Source organism: Schistocerca piceifrons, chromosome 5, assembly GCF_021461385.2.
Source record: "Schistocerca piceifrons isolate TAMUIC-IGC-003096 chromosome 5, iqSchPice1.1, whole genome shotgun sequence".
In the NCBI taxonomy this organism is placed as follows: domain Eukaryota; kingdom Metazoa; phylum Arthropoda; class Insecta; order Orthoptera; family Acrididae; genus Schistocerca; species Schistocerca piceifrons.
Genome location: NC_060142.1, coordinates 68,538,759 through 68,551,776, shown reverse-complemented (window position 1 = coordinate 68,551,776; position 13,018 = coordinate 68,538,759).

Sequence of the window (13,018 nt, the reverse complement as noted above, 5' to 3'; positions counted from 1 at the left end):
GAGCTCTAACATGGAAATTAAGCGTTTCCCGACACATGTCCATATAACATCTTTTCTTTATTTGTGTGTGAGGAATGTTTCCTGAAAGTTTGGCCGTACCTTTTTGTAACACCCTGTAGATGGCCCTATGTGGAAAAGTGTGTTCGTCTATAGGGGTGCTGACATAGTCCGCGCAAGTGCGATAAACACTGGTTCGGCTGGCGCCACGGTTACCGCAACTGGATAGTAATCAGGAGATCCCATGTTCGAGTCCCGGTCTGGCACACATTTTCCTTCGTCGCCACTGGTGCCGCACGGAGTCCTGACGGTTGATATCAATAGGCCCTTCGCTTTCTTTTCTCCCCCATCCTCCTTCAGTTTACCTAGTAGTAATCGTTTCTGCTACCACACTATTTAATACTATTTACTCATCACAATGACTCTTAAAGGAACTGGCGCAACTAACAGAGCTCTCTTGAGAACTTTTCGGAGAAGCCCTCCACCAGCCACGGCCATTTCTTTTATTAGGGTCCGCGGCCAATGAGATATACGGGCCCTGCAACGAACTTGTGAAAAGCAAAGAACCTGAGTTCGAGTCTCTGTCCGGCACACAGTGTTAATCTGCCAGAAAGGTTCATATCAGCGCACACTCTGCTGCAGAATGAAAATTTCATTCTAGAAAGTTCTGGACGTTTCCTTGCAGTGTGCTTGATCAGTTTAGCCAGTACTGACGTGAAGTTCGGGAGTCAACAGACGTGGCACCCAATGGGCGCAAACGTTGGCTCATATGCAGGAGATTAAGCGTGATCGTAAAGACACTGCCATATGGAATTCTCAATCCTTAACTGAGGTTACGTAAAGTTATCCGCCGATCCTCACGGACAATCACAGCAGCCGTGCTGATGTTGACTTCAGTCATAGCGGAAGCCGGAACACGAGGCCCACATGCTTAACACAGACAAGCCGACCTTCGTTGAAGTCTTTAAAATACCTAAACACCGTGTAAGTAGCCTCTTTAGGTTTTTGTGTTGGTAACGCCATGTAGCGCTCTATATGAAAATCACTGACTGTGCTGTGCGCAGTCTGTGGCTGGTTAGCATTGTTGGAATTCGCTATTGAGTGTTGGGCACTTGGATGTGAACAGCGCGTAGTGTTGCGTAGTTGGAGGTGAGCCGCCAGCAGTGGTGGATGTGGGGAGTGAGATGGCGGAGTTTTGAGAGCGGGTGATCTGGACGTGTGTCCATCAGACAGAGTAAATTTATAAGACTGTATGTCATGATCCGATATATATATATTATGACTTTTGAACACTATTAAGGTAAATACATTGTTTGTTCTTTATCAAAATCTTTCATTTGCTGACTATACCTATCAGTAGTTAGCCCCTTCAGTAGTTAGAATCTTTTATTTAGCTGTCAGTAGTGGTGCTCGCTGTATTGCAGTAGTTCGAGTAACGAAGATTTTTGAGGTAAGTGATTCATGAAAGGTATAGGTTATTGTTAGTCAGGGCCATTCTTTTGTAGAGACTGCGTTGCGCTAAAAGTATTGTGTGTCAGTTTAGTGTTAATCAGAATAGGTACAGAGCGAAATGTCTGAGCACGTTCAGTTCTGCTCAGCTGTTTGAAAATCAAATAATGTAAGAGGTTTATCAGCACAGTAATTCATTAATTTTTCAAGGGGGACGTTTCAACCGTTGCACGTGGTACTGCATCTTCATCGTCAGCATGCTGCAGCTATTCATAGTTTCAGTGACTGTATGGCGTAAACGAACACAGAATTTTAGTGTGTCGTATGCTCCTATCACGTCACCACCATTACTTGGTATGCGAAATGCAAAGAGCGTCTAGGAAATAGGGCATTACTACCAACCTATCGATACGAGAGTGCCGTGGCCTATGGACATTAACCGGCCGCTTTGGCCGAGCGGTTCTAGGCGCTTCAGTCTGGAACCACGAGACCTGCGTCGGGCATGGATGTGTGTGATGTCCTTAGGTTAGTTAGGTTTAAGTAGTTCTAAGTTCTAGGGGACTGACGACCTCAGATGTTAAGTCCCATAGTGCTCAGAGCCATTTGAACCATTTTTTGAACCTATGGACATTATACGTAAAAGTCCGCTCTTTTCAAATATTCATGAAACTGATAGGAACCCATCACGGAAGATACAGGAAAAGGTCAATCTCGATCTTTGTTGATCCGCCCTCGTGCAAGGTTACTGCGTTTTGTTCGCCACTTAGGGTTCCCTGTGATGTGGGCCGAGTACGCTGCTACCTGTCTCGCCGCACCGGGCCGATTGCAGGGTGTTGCAGCAGGCAGTTTTCATTCCCCTCGCGTTTGCGTTGCGCGTATAATCTCCATCCCCGCACACAAGAGCGCCGCATCTGCTACGACGTACGAGTTCGCGCGCTGATTATTTTCCGGCCGGAACGTAAAACAGCAGACCGCGCCTATTGTCCAAACAGGAAAATTAATAGAGCGGGCAGCGGCAAATAAACCGATAGCCACAGGAGCGTGCGCCGTTCGTACGAGGGACGGGGCAGGGACATTGTGTCCCCGCCGCTCCGTTCGTGGGCGGTGTTTACTTTCGGTCAAGTATAAACCACGCGGGGCATCGCAAACCCGCGACGCGGGGGGGAGGGGGGGCAACGCTGCGTGCAGCGGGAGGTCCCGGGAAAGAAGCTGCCCACGCGAACAGTGGCGATAGCAACGTCCCAATTACCAGGCGACACCTCCAGCAGGCGGGAGAAAGCTAACAGCCACTTAACCCCATGCAGATACGCGTCCTCAGTTCCCACGGTAGCAGGAGCACGGATAAAGCCCGCGACACTGAAACAAACAGCTCCTAAAATCTACATCATCTACATCTACTTCTACATCCATACTCCGCAAGCCACCTGATGGTGTGTGGCGGAGGGTACTTTGAGTACCTCTATCGGTTCTCCCTTCTATTCCAGTTTCATATTGTTCGTGGAAAGAAAGATTGTCGGTATGCCTCTGTGTGGTCTCTTCGCGAGATATACGTAGGAGGGAGCAATATACTGCTTGACTCCTCGGTGAAGGTATGTTCTCGGAACTTCAACAAAAGCCCGTACCGAGCTACTGAGCGTCTCTCTTGCAGTCTTCCACTGGAATTTCTCTATCATCTCCGTAACGCTTTCGCGATTACTAAATGATCGTGTAACGAAGCGCGCTGCTCTCCATTGGATCTTCTCTATCTCTTCTATCAACCCTATCTGGTACGGGTCTCACACTGGTGAGCAATATTCAAGCAGTGGGCGAACAAATGTACTGTAACCTACTTCTTTTGTTTTCGGATTGCATTTCCTTAAGATTCTTCCAATGAATCTCAGTTTGTCATCTGCTTTACCGACGATCAACTTTATATGATCATTCCATTTTAAATCACTCCTAATGCCTACTCCCAGATAATTTATGGAATTAACTGATTCCAGTTGCTGACCTGCTATATTGTAGCTAAATGATTTGGATATTTCTTTCTATGTATTCGCAGCACATTACACTTGTCTACTTTGAGATTCAATTGCCATTCCCTGCACCATGCGTCAATTCGTTGCAGATCCCCCAGCATTTCAGTAGAATTTTTCATTGTTACAGCCTCTCGATATACCATAGCATCATCCGCAAAAAGCCTCAGTGAACTTCCGATGTTATCCACAAGGTCATTTATGTATGAATAGCAACGGTCCTACGACACTCCCCTGCGGCACATCTGAAATCACTCTTACTTCGGAAGACTTCTCTCCATTGAGAATGACTTGCTGCATTCTGTTATCTAGGAACTCTTAAATCCAATCACCCAACTGGTCTGACAGTCCTTACTTTGTCCATTAAACTGGGGGGGGGGGGGGGGACTGTATCAAACGCTTTGCGGAAGTCAAGAAACACGGCATCTATCTGGGAACCCGTGTCTATGGCCATCTGAGCCTCACTCATGGACGATTAGCATCAGCTGGGTTTCACACAATCGTCTTTTTGGAAACCCATGCTGATTCCTACAGAGTAGATTTCTAGTCTCCAGAAAAGTTACTATACTCGAACATAATACATGTTCCAAAATTCTACAACTAATCGACGTTAGAGATATGGGTCTATAGTTCTGCACATCTGTTCGACGTCCCTTCTTGAAAACGTGGATGACTTGTGCCCTTTTCCAATCCTTTTCAAGCGGAGATCTGCCTGTGAACCTAGGGAAGGTTCTGCTGCAATGGGATGTTAACAGTGACTATACGAAGGGTGTTCAATAAGTGACCCAACACATTTTTTTCTTAAGACAGGTTGCTTTCATTCGGGATACCAAAATACCACCTTATTCCACTCTTTTCGCTACAGAATACTGTTTTCCAACATAATATCCGCAAAGGGTTTGCACTGCGGAACTGGAAGGGTCTTTCTGCCCTGATGGTGCCGCACTATTAATATACATCTCAGCGTCTTGCTGCCTCAATAAGCTCTCCATTATCCACGTAAACTTCCCACGGACAGCATCCTCCGTAGGGCGAAACAGGTATGTTGTAAGTGCGAGATCTGGGCTGTAGGGTGTGCGAGGAAGAACAGTCTAATGAAGTTTTCAGTTCCTCTCGGGTGCGTAGACTTGAGTGAGACCTTGCGTTGTCATGGAGAAGGAGAAGTTCATTTGCATTTTTGCGGCGACAAACTCGCTGATGCTGTTTCTTCAGTTTCCTGACGGTAGCACAATATACTTCAGAGTTGACCGTTACACCGTTAGGGAGGACATAGAACGGAATCCCCCGTCGGAGTCCCAGGAAACGGTCGCCATGACTTCACCGGCTGAGGGTGCGGCTTTAACTTTCCATGTGGAGGAGAGGTGGTGTGGCATCGCTCCGGGGGTTGCTGCTATGTTTCCGGTTCACAGAAATCAACCCAAGTTCCACCGCTTGTGACAACGTTCGACAAAAAATATCACAATCAACTTTGTAACGTGCATGCCACGATGCGCATATGGTCCTTCGCTGCTGCTCATTGTCTACCGTTATGCGGCGAGGAACAGAACGCGCACATGCCTTCGAGTAACGCATATGGTGGACGAGTGAGACAGCAGCACCAACAGAGACGTCCAGCTGAGCAGCGAGATGTCTCACTATGATCCATTGATCACTTCGAATGAGAGTGTCCAGACGTTCCAACTTTGAAAAAATGGCTCTGAGCACTATGGGACTTAACAGCTGAGGTCATCAGTGCCCTAGAACTTAGAACTACTTAAATCTAACTAACCTAAGGACATCACACACACCCATGCCCGAGGCAGGATTCGAACCTGCGACTGAAGTGCCTAGAAGCGCTCGGCTACTCCGGCCGGCCCGACTTTGCACCAGTGACAACTGTAGGACGTGGGAGATCGGACAAGTTTGTGCGACCTCGTTGCGATGATGATAGACTAATCACCCAATGGCTCACCGTGCTTTTGTTCACTGTCCGGTCTACATAGACATTCGGAAATCGCCTATGAGTATCTGCGATGCTATGGTTTTCTGTCAAAAGAAATCAATGACAGCTCTCCGCTTGGTACGCACCTTCGTTACAGACGCCATTTTGTATGCTGCGCATAACACCACCATCTACCGGCACTCCATGAAGCTATAAGGGGCGAATCAGGAATAATCTACTATGTCCTACAATAAATTCTACATTTTTCAACCGAAACAGGCCGACTAAAACCATTAGTTCCATTACTCATTGAGTACCCCTCGTGAAACTTGAGAAGATTGAAAGAAGTAAAAGGGAGAATAATTTACTTAAGTAATATCAGTACTGGAAAAGATACAGTAATGGAAAGGGTCGTGGAATTGTACTACGCACGAAAGCAGTATTAAACAGGATTACTATAGCAGAGAAGATGTCAGACGTAGACTGCCACAGAAAAAGAAAGCTTTCACCCGTGAACGCGCTGCACTGGTATCAGATACCGAGATGGTGATGAGGGAGATGTTCCTCAGGGCGTGTCTCTGGAGCATGGCATTGCATGGAAACGAGACTTGGGTCGTCACAAATTTAAAGAAGAAGAATCTGAAAAAACAAGAAATCTGGCGCAACTGAAGAACACGAAAAAGTAAGTGGACTGTGAAAGGTGGCTACACTGAGCCACTGCGCCAGAGATTGCGCCAAAGAGTATTATTAACCCGCCTCCACAGTGCCTGTTAAGAACTCGTAGCAGACAGTGCTTGTCGAGAGCTCGTGGTAGTCAGTGCGTGGGCAGAGCTCGTAGAAGACAGTTCGTGTTGAGATGTGCTAGTGGGCAAGGCTTGTCGAGATGTTGTAGTAAGGAGTGTTTGTTCCATGTTTTATCCAGTTATTTGATGGGAGAGATAGCAGATGTTATTCTAATGAAGATATTGTAATGATCAGAGTGCATTTCGTCAATATATATAAAGGTAAAAACCACTATGTTCTTTATTATTTGTGTGTCTGAAATAATGCAACATTACAGGTTCAATCAACAAAGCATCTGGCTTGTGTTCTTGTATTAGAGTGTAATTCTGGTTTTCTTGAGTAATTATGGTATTTTTATTTCCTTTAGTTACTTCTGTATAAATGGTATTTAAAATTCTTGTCTTGTTGAAGAAGAACTGTGCCAGATGTGCGTTGAGTCATACTACCACATACAGAACAGCTACACTTGTGCTTTGTTGGTTTAGTAGGTTTTATAGTTGCTGGGGACTTAATTAATTAATTGTGTTAACCAAAATTTTCATTTCATTATTTGTTGTTGTTCTTTGCAGTCAGATAGCGTAATAATACTAGTCAGGGCCAACCGTTTACGAGACACAGCGTAATCGGACATAACAGCTACTAAAAATCCAAAAGTATTTTCAAATTTATTTAATTAAGCCCCCATGCACGTGGCGACCGCTGCTTCGGATCGTCCCTTGAAATTCTTCTGACTGTAAAAATAGTAGACTGTAGTATTGTTGTAGTAATTTGTAGTTCAGTAATTGTAGTCTGTATTGAATGTGTAGATTTGGTAATTGGCATTCTTCTAATGGTATTTTTCAAATTTATTTTTTTTGTTGTCTTGTATACGCGTTTGACAATCTAGTGCAATTATTTCAATTGTTCGTTAATCGTGTTTGAGGGAAACATCTCGTGTGAATAGTATTGTTGGAGGTAAAGAGTCATTGTGTGTAATTTTCGTACAGTGACGAGTTTTGAATATTTTGTAAATGATTACGCGATCGATGAAAAAGGCAAAAATGATGAATAGTGAGAATGACGAAATTGTTACCATGGCGAACTCGCCGACAGAGGAAAACAGTATGATGGATAATGAAGGGGACAACAATGTAATAAGTCGGGAAAATAGTCCAGAACCATTTCAAAATTTTTCTCAATCAGAAAATTCACAGAATACGAGATTAACGATAGAAGATTCTGGAATAGTATCGAACATAGATAGCTTTACAGCTATGACGAAGGAAGTTAGTTTTGCGGGAAATGTTAGGGGCGAAAAGAATTTCGAACCGGCTGATATGGAGCAGTTGATGGGTGTAATATTAAATTTGGGATCAGAATTAAAAACACGGTTAGACTCACAAAAGGGAACAATGGAAACACGGTTAGACTGACTTGGATCACAGTTACGATCTGAATTAAAAACAGGGTTAGACTCAGTGGAATCACAAATAGGAACAATTAAAACTGAGATGGGAACTTTATGATCTGAATTAAAAACTGATATGGGAACAATGGAAACACGGTTTGGATCTGAATTAAAAACAGAGATGGGAACTTTGGAAACACGGTTAGATTCACGAATAAGTACATGTTTCAAAAATATGAAAGATGAATTAAAGAAAGAAATCAGAGAAGAAGTACAACCGATTTTGAATTCTCACAATAATAGATTAATTGCAGTAGAGATTAGACAAAGGGAACAGGATAGAGAACAGGAAGAAAGAGATCGCGTGATAGTACAGAAATTTTCAGAGTTAAATTTACAACGTGCAAAAGATAAGGAAGAAATATTTGAGAGAATCGAGGAATCCGTACCGAATGACAGAATAAATAATCTAACAAAACAATATGAACAGTTAACTACTAAATGTGTTAATACTGAAACGCGAGTCGCGACACTTACGGAAGACGTAAATAAACAGAAAGAACAAATAAGTGACTTATCGGAAAGAGTTGAGGAAATTTCAGATAAACTGACAAATCTTAGTTTACATGGGGACATAGATTCGGATGATACAGCTCCATTACCATTTGCAGAAACCGAAGAGTACCAGAACATAAATAAGCATGTTGAAAATCAGGGAAAATTTAATGAACGCGTGAAAAGGGAATTTGAGGCTTTAAAAAAGCAAGTCAAACAGATTGAGGGCGAAATCGTAGGAAAAGACAGCAAAAGAAATTTTGAATCACAGATAGCAGAGGGGTATGAAGAAAGTAATTTATTTCATTTACGAGAAGCAACAAGAGAGCGCCAGGCGCGCGAACTTGACAATAATCGACATTCGGACTGGGACAGACGCGGTAGGTCTTTGTCGCCACGAGGCGAAAACTTTGACTATAAACACTTTTTGACTGTTCGGACATTTAAGATCTTCCGCAACTCTAAGAATGACATACATCCATGTGCATGGTTAGATCAATTTATGTACGCACTTCCACCAAATTGGCCACTAAGTCACAAACTGGGATTTATGTGTGGATATTTAGAAAACGAACCGGCGACGCGGATGCGCTCACTCATTAGAGATTGTAATAATCTAAATGATTTTTATCATGCATTTCTATCGGCATATTGGTCCGAAAACACACAAGACAGAGTCAAACATAGTCTGATTATGCAGCGTAATTTTAAACAGTCTGAGTTCCGCACGCCGGCAGAGTACTTTGAAGACATGATTCGAAAGAATCAGTTCCTGTCCAACCCTTATAGCCCGACTGAATTAATTCGCATTTGTTTAACTAAGCTGCCGCAATCCATAAGACAAATTGCTTTAGCTGGAAGATGTAAAGACGACATCGAGACTTTTAAGACTTTGTTGCAAGAACTTGAGTATAACAATGACGACGGGACTTCCTGCAATTTTTTCAGTAACAGTAATTACAATAGATTTTCAGAGAAAAGGGATAGTGGTCGGAACGGACGTTATAGCGGTAATTTTGAGAATGACAGACGAAACAGACAGGACAATAGATACCAGCCCTATGACAATAACAGACGTTCTAACAAAAATTACACAGGCAATTATAACAACGGTAATTCATACCGGAATGATCAATCATATGGAAACAGTAATCGGTATCATCAGGACAGAAATTATTCATACAGTAATAGAAATTCTTACTACAGAAATAACCAGGGTAGTAGATACAACAATAATTTCAGAAGTGACAGTCGAAATTATACAAGAAGTAGTTATGCAGACAGACAGGAAAATAGAAATTTTAATAACAGACACAACCCAGAATTTGCATCTAACAGACAGGAGGGACCTAATTGGCATCCTCCACATGACAGAACTTCTGAGAGACAAGTGCAAATCGTTGAAATTGATCCGCGAAATGACGCGAATAATCAAAGACGTGACGCAAACAATGGACAATGACTTCTAGCTTCGGCTTCTGGCAGCAATATAGACGGTTCAGAAAGTAATGACACTACGACTTTACACTATGTACGCCTGGAAGACATGAGAGACATTTTGCTAGACGAAAAGGAAAATAATATAGACGCATTTTTACATCCTGTTATTGAAGTATGTGTGGGTAAGAATAAGTTCACTGCAGTTTTAGATTCTGGGAGCCCACTGAATGTCATTAGTGAATCAGTTTTTCGTATATGTGAAAGAACTATTGCCTGTCCTGTGTTACCTATTTCTAAAACCACAATTCGAGGTGCTATTTCTGGAAAAAGTGTGGAAGTCAAACAACAGACCAACTTAAATTTCATTTGTCAAGGATACGAATTTTCTGCTAATTTTATTATTGTTCCATTACTCAGTACACAAATTATGTTAGGTATGGAGTTTCTTAACACACATAAGGCAATTTTGAACTTTAAAGAAGGAAGTGTGAATTTGACTGTTGCTGGAATGCCGAAATGTTTGAAATTTTTCGAGTGTTTAACAAGATATGAGTCAGATACAAAATGTTTAAGGTTTCTTACTTCTGATGTTTTCGTTGAGCATTATGATGACAGTGTGTTTATTCATGATAATGACAATAGATACAGAGACGCGATGGATGATATAATTAATAGCGAAGAATTAATTAATGAAAAGGTTAAGAAAGCTGAAGTGCCAGATGACGTTGCAAGAGAAGAGCTGCACCACATTTTGACTTCACATGCTACAGTGTTTAGTCATCACACAGGAACAATACAAGGCTTACAATATTTATTTAAAGTAAAAGAACACACACCATTTCGCGGGAAAGCGTACGCTATTCCTTTGGCTTACAGAGACAAGGTTAAGAATGAACTTCAGTACATGTTAGATCAGGGCATTATTGAGCATGCAGTCAGTCCTTATACTAGCCCATTACACGTTGTTTTTAAAAAGGATGGGTCAATTCGTTTGGTTCTGGATTCCAGACAGATAAATAATATCATCATTCCTGAAACTGACCGTCCACAAAATTTAGATGAACTTCTTCAACATTTTCATGGAATTAAAGTTTAATCCACGATTGACATGCGCGCAAGTTTTTGGCAAATAGAACTCCACCCTGATTGTAGAAAATATATTGCCTTTTTAGCCTTTGGTAACTGTTACCAGTTTCGGAAATTACCGTTTGGACTTACTGTATCTTCAGCAGCATTCATTCCTAGTTTAAATGAAATTTTACCTGTTTATCTTCGTGACAATATTACTTCTTATGTTGACGATATTCTTATTGCTAAACATTCTTGGAGTGAGCACAACAAAATTTTGGACTCATTATTACGTATCTTTGCAAGAGTTGGCATTACAGTGAACTTAGAAAAATCTGAATTTGGTCGTTCTCAGGTGAAATTTCTCGGTCACATTATTTCTACAGAAGGTATTCTTCCTGATCCAGAAAAATTAGATGCTATTCGTAATTATGCTGTTCCTACTACAAAACGTGATGTTCGTAGTTTCCTTGGTATCTGTAATTTTCTTAGACGCTTTGTTAAATTGCACGATTTGGCCACACCTCGTTTATGTGAACTATCTGGAAAGAAATCTAATTGGTGTTGGGATGAGGAAGCTCAGTCAGAATTTGAACAGCTTCGTGATGCTTTAGTTGCTGCTCCACTTCTTTCACATCCGGATTTATCTAAACAATTTTGTTTGGCGACGGACTCATCATACAAGGGCCTAGGTGCACATTTATTTCAAGAGATAGAAGAAAACGGCGTTGTAGTACAGAAAACTATTGCATTTGGAAGTCGTGTTCTTTCTAAATCAGAAAAGAATTATTCGATTACGGAACTTGAAGCTTTAGCTGTTGTATGGGCTTTCACAAAATTTCGCACATTTTTATTTGGCAGACATACTAAGGTTTACACCGATCATCGAGCTCTGGAATTTCTTATGTCAACAAAATTAACTCATGGCAGATTGTCACGATGGGCGTTGTACCTACAGGAATTTGATTTTAGTATTGTTTACATACAGGGTTCTTCAAATATTGTTGCCGATGCTTTATCACGTGCACCTATGGGTTTGAAACAAAGTGCTGAAGAGGACTGCAAGGAAAACAATTATTGTTTGATGTATATTAAAGGTGTTGCGTTTGAGAACTTTATTTCGTCTTCGCTCCAGGACATCGCTAAGGAGCAAAATAAGGATCCAATCTGGACGGACATTAAGGAGAAGTGGAGGAGAAAGGAGACCGTAGCGATTAGACAGCATTATTTAGTTCGCAATGACATTCTTTTCAAACGAAAATCGGTCGACAACTCTGTTTGGTTAGTTTGTATTCCTGATGAGTGGGTCAATAAGCTGATTTGGTATACGCATTTCAGTTATGCACACTTTGGTCCCAGAAAATGCTTTCATAAATTACGAGAAAATTGCTACTTCAGTAATATGGAAAAACGTATTCGATCTGTTCTGGCCAAATGCAAATTATGTCAAAAGGCTAAGCAGCCAACAGTTTCTCACAGAGCACCGTTGTTTCCTATCATTCCAGCGAAATTAAAGCCGATGGCTGCAGTCGATTTGTTCGGTCCAGTGGTTCGTTCTACTAATGGTTTTGCGTACATTTTCGTAGCAGTGGAGTTGACGTCAAAATTTGTATGTTTTACACCTTTACGCAAAGCAACAGCTCGTTCAGTATCTAACGCTTTCATCAAACATTTTCTTAAAGAAGTTGGTCATGTTGATAAGGTTATATCAGATAATGGATCACAGTTTCGTTCTAAAATTTGGCTTCGTACTCTACAGCGTCGTAAAATTAAACCAATTTTCATTTCACTTTTTCACCCTCAATCTAACGCTTCAGAGAGATGGATGAAGGAAATCAATAAATTGTGTCGTCTTTATTGTCATCAGAATCACAGAACGTGGGATCAGTATCTTCATATTTTTCAAAACATTCTGAATGAACTCCCTAATGATTCAACTTCTTTACCGCCTATACTGACATTAAAAAACAAAGCACCGACAAATCGCATATCTGAAATCGTTATCGTTCCTTTTCCGCCTTCACGGAAACTGCGGCATTCTGAAGTTGTCAACCTGGCTCTACGAAATATTGCATCTGCAGCTGCTAGAAGAGAAAAATCAGCTAAACATCCTGGTCGTTTAAAAATCTTGTCAGTTGGTCGGAAGGTGTTAATTAAGTCTCATCGTTTGTCGCACAAAGGAAAAGGCTTGTGTCGCAAATTTTTTCTGCTTTATAACGGTCCATATAGAATTCGTAAAATTATTCATGATAACACTGTTGAAGTAGAAACTCTTAAATCACGCCGCTCTAAGGGAATACATCATATATCAAACGTCAAAAATTTTGTGGAATGACATACTTTTGAGAAACCAACAGCTAGATGTAAACATGCGGAGAGTACAAGGATACCGCGCTGTGTTTT